Below are 4,796 nucleotides of genomic sequence, written 5' to 3'. Positions count from 1 at the left end.
TACAGAAGATTTGTTGATACCACCTGATGACCCAAGTCTGGGGTGGGTACACGTGCTGTTTCGGAGAGGTTTGCTCGTCCCTTCCGATAGTTTTATGGAAATTATCACTAAATTCGAACTGATATTTGCTGAAGTTCACGGACGAACAGATTTGAACAGGGAACCAGAAGTTGTGAACAAGATGTTTGTGAAGCTGAAAAGTCGTTTTCCTGACGTCCATCCACAAGTCTTGAAATCATATGCTAAGATCCGAACCTTACTCCGTTTGCGTTGGTTGGCTGCAAAACAGAAATCCAAAAAAATTGGAGGCTGCCCGTAAGCGAAAAGCGAGAATGTGGCATACATCAACAAAGTAAATGTTTTCAAGGTCAAGAAATGTTCGTGACCGTTATATTTATTGTTTTAAACTTCATGTGCAAAGCCACGGGAACTTTGCCTTTTGCGCAGAACTCGGAAAAGAACGTATTTCATACCCTGTCTTAATTTCATCGACTACGACTCGAACTGTAGCTCTTTTGATGAAAATCGAGTAGGTAGTGAATATACTAGACTGTGATACTCTTCTTGACTTATGTGAACGGAAAGAAAGACCAACCATTTATTTGATCCTAGTGTTCCAAGACTTGAAGTTATTACATATCGCAATGTGTCCTCTAAGTTTTCACCGTGACGTTTTGAACAAATTAACAGTGTTTGTGCTATAAAACAATCCCCATCTATCAGTCACAGTGAGGTGCAGATACCATGCATTTCTTCAACATCATCTTCACTGAGGTAGTAGTGAATATCAGTTAATAAAAATAGTCTTATTTGTCCCGAATCTGTTGATTTAAACCTAACATATCGCGCACTTCTAAGTACCTTTTATTTTGTAGCGCTACGATGTTACACATACTTTATCTTGTACAGAATATATGTTTCTATAGAATACAGTGGAGAGGTTCAAAAATTCTAAAATATCTCTTCGGTATATTATTAAAATGTGAAATATTGCCCGCGCGCTAATACAATCTGCCGTCAGCGGCTACCAGCGATGTTCCATGGTGACGTCACAGCGACAGCCAATGGCAGCCCGTAACGCGGGAATGACTAACCTTACTGTTCTCTATTAACCTTGATGCTGTCTTTTGTTACTTTCTTGAGGTCCAGAGATAGCACCGAGGAATGCGAGTGCTATGTCTGTAGATTCTCATTATCTTTGTCCATATGACTAGAGTGGCCAGTTCAAATAGCAAAATGGAGGTCAACAGAAAAATAGCATGATCCCTGGACCAATAAATATTTTTATTTCTGTTCGAACGAAAGTAGCTCGATCCCTGGGCCAATAAATCACCAGTCCACTGAATTTGTCTGTGGATTTTCATTATCCTTGTCCATTCGCTGCTGTTCTCTATTAACCTTGGAACAGACCCCGTCGTACCACTTTTCAAATTTCGTGGCAGAGCCGGGAATCGAACCCGGTCCTCCGAGGGTGGCAGCTAATCACACTAACAAAGGTGGACATAATAAAATCTTACCCACTTCATATTTAGATTTTTTATCAGGCTGAGCTGCTAAACATTTGCAAACACAAATTAAGCGTTTTTCACCTCCCCGACTCTCTGTATATGTGCAAACCTTGTGAAATGGCTCTAAGGACGGAAGACCGTAACAAAAGGCTGTACAGATTATTTGTTACTGAAAGGTGCTTTTAAATCTTTTGTAATACAGCTATGTGCAGACTCATTTGTCCATTTCATATCCATTCATTCAAACACAATCAGTACGAAAATTTCGTTGGGAATTTATTTGATCTCTTGTTCTCAACTTTCCGTTGCTGTATACAGGTTTCATGTCATAGATTCTTTAGAATAACGTATCAATATCACATTCACTTTCGCGATAGTAAATGAACGCAATTCATATGATGATAAACCACCTGTTGAATTGTTTCATCGTTATTAAGAAGAACGGCGCTCGCAGGCGCCGTGGCTTAGTTACTAAAAGCGCCTGTCTAGTAAACAGGAGATCGAGGGTTCGAATCCCTCCGGTTCCTCGTAGCGCTTTTTCAGTTGAACTAACGTAACATGGGACATATTCTGTTGTAGGATATAATAGAAAACGTGAAATTTTCTTCTTTCTTAATCTGTTTACCCTCCAGGGTTGGTTTTCCCTCCGACTCAGCGAGGTATTCCACCTCTACCGCTTCGAGGGCAGTGTCCTGGAGCTCCAGACTCTGGGTCGGGATACAACTCGGGAGGATGACCAGTGCCTTGCCCAGACGGCCTCACCTGCTATGCTGAACAGGGGCCTTGCGGAGGGATGGGAAGATTAGAAGGGATAGACAAGGAAGAGGGAAGGAAGCGGACGTGGCCTTAAGTTAGGTGCCATCCCGGGATTTGACTGGAGGAGAAGTGGGAAACCACGAAAAACCACTTCCAGGATGGTTGAGGTGCGAATCGAACCCTCCTCTACTCAGTTGACATCCCGAGGCTGAGTGGACCCCGTTCCAGCCCTCGTACCACTTTTCAAATTTCGTAGCAGAGCAGGGAATCGAACCCGGGCCTCCCGGTGTGGCAGCTAATCACACTAACCACTACACCACAGAGGCGGACAACGTGAAATTTTATGAGTGAAATATATTGTCCACCTCTGTTGTAGTAGTTAGTGTGATTAGCAGCCACCCACGGAGGCCCAGGTTCGATTCCCGGCTCTGACACGAAATTTCAAAAGTGGTACGAGGGCTGGAACGGGCTCCACTCAGCCTCGGGATCTCAAATGAGTAGAGGGGGGTTCGATTGCTATAACAGCTATCCTCGAAGTGGTTTACCGTGGTTTCCCACTTCTCCTCCAGGCAAATGCCGGGTTGGCACCTAACTTAAGGCCATGCGCGCTTCCTTCCCACTTTCCTGTCTATCCCTTCCAGTCTTCCTATCCCCCACAAGACCCCAGTTCAGCATAGCAGGTGAGGACGCCTGGGCGAGGTACTGGTCCTCCTCCCCAGTTGTATCCCCTGACCCATTGTCTCACGCTCCAGGACAATGCCTATGAGACGGTAGAGGTGGGATCCCACGCTGAGTGCGAGGGAAAAGCCATCCCTGGAGGGTAAACTGATTAAGAAGGAGAAGAAGAAGAAGGCAGTATATTGCATGTCGGTTCAATAAATGTTGCAACTGTAGGAACTTCTACACTAACCGGATACTTTCACCACCAATCGCTAGTGCTGGGGTGCAGCACGTCCTGGAGTTCTTCACTCTCAGTAACGTACATTGCCTGCGCTTGGTGAGAAAGATTGCTAACCACGTACTCACCCTCTTCATTCCTTTTGTTCACTGTACCGTCGTCCGGCTCCATGGCTAAATGGTTAGCGTGCTGCCATTTGGTCACAGAGGTCCCGGGTTCGATTCCCGGCAGGGTCGGGAATTTTAATCATAATTGGTAAATTTCGCTGGCACGGGGGCTGAGTGTATGTGTCGTCTTCATCATCATTTCATTCTCACCACGACGCACAAGTCACCTACGCGTGTCAATTCAAAAGACCTGCACCTGGCGAGCCGAACTTGTCCTCGGACACTCCCGGCACTAAAAGTCATACGCCATTTCATTTTACTGTACCGTCGCGTTCGGTCTGGCTCTTAACCAGAACGTAGCAGTATGAACAGGGTCCCTCATAATCTCTGCACTATGGCAATTGCCTCAGCCGAACTTATGACAGGCGCAGACGCCCTGCTTTAAGCGTGTGTACAATCTTATATGAAAATCTTACCTTATTCTTACCATATAAAAGATGCTGAAAGTGTGATCCTTCCTGGGTAATACAGGCATTGTACCTGGTAACCGCATTCTGACTTACGCGAGTGAGTTCTGCCATTGTAATGTTTCTGATTTCATTTGTAAGGGATCCTTTCAGTTCCTCCAATGTGTGAGAATTTTTTTCAGTTTACCCCACAAGTGAAAATCACACTGTTAGATCTGGAGAACGAGGGGTATATAGACCATCACCGATCACTCTGTCTGTAAACACTTCCGAGACTGAAAGAAGGGAATCTTCTGTTAAAATTGTTCGTGTGCGCGCATGTTTCTTATTGAGCGCTGAGCCAGTAGTTTCAAATTTATTTACAATTATGTGAATCTGCGGTTATGAAAGTGGCACTTCACCAGGAAATTGCTGAATAAACCCGGCGAGCCGACTGGTACTTAAAATAACTTTACGTACGAAAATGCGGTGTTGCAATGATAACTGCCTCAAAATGTTAACAACTGAGATTCAGACATGCGGCTGATGCTCGTGAGGTCAAACATGTGCAGGCTGCTTGCAAGGTCAAGAACTATGCGCGCGTCTCCAATACCGCAGCTTACGTATCGGAGAGTAAAACCGCTTCTTGGACGGTCTTGTAATTTATATGAGTGACTCTGTATAAGTTGCAGGAAACGAGCGAGTGCTCGCAGAAACGAGATAACCACCAAATCTTCTATGAGTTGGGCAAACATCAGGGAGGTTTGTGCGACGAGATGCAAAGGTTTCAGTTTCATGCGGCCTTTCCGACAGCAATTATGTTATTGCAAAATTGAGCTAACACAAAACACGTACCAGATGAATGGATGGACCTACTGAGAAGAGTTAGAGTTAAGTAGACTTTCCAGGCAATTACAGTAGTACGAAAGTGATAAGTTTATAAGTACCATTTTTTTTTTACAATCATGTAAGTACCCTTTTAAACATTCCTATGGTTTCATATAAAAGTATTGTCCGACTCGGATGTTAACCTTCATTTGTTAATTCCAGTGGCCCGGGGGCTGGGTGTTTGTGCTGTCCC

At 44.5% G+C, this 4,796-nt stretch overlaps 1 non-coding gene across 1 annotated transcript; it reads left to right on the top strand.

Annotated features, from left to right (window-relative positions):
- The first annotated feature begins 1,961 nt into the window (after window positions 1-1,961).
- Window positions 1,962-2,035, top strand: TRNAT-AGU (transfer RNA threonine (anticodon AGU)). Its single transcript has one exon. It is a non-coding gene; the product is annotated as a tRNA-Thr (tRNA).
- Window positions 2,036-4,796: the final 2,761 nt, after the last annotated feature.

The sequence above is a fragment of the Anabrus simplex genome, chromosome 1, assembly GCF_040414725.1.
Source record: "Anabrus simplex isolate iqAnaSimp1 chromosome 1, ASM4041472v1, whole genome shotgun sequence".
NCBI classification, from domain to species: Eukaryota; Metazoa; Arthropoda; class Insecta; order Orthoptera; family Tettigoniidae; genus Anabrus; species Anabrus simplex.
This window is presented reverse-complemented; position numbering and strand designations above follow the sequence as displayed.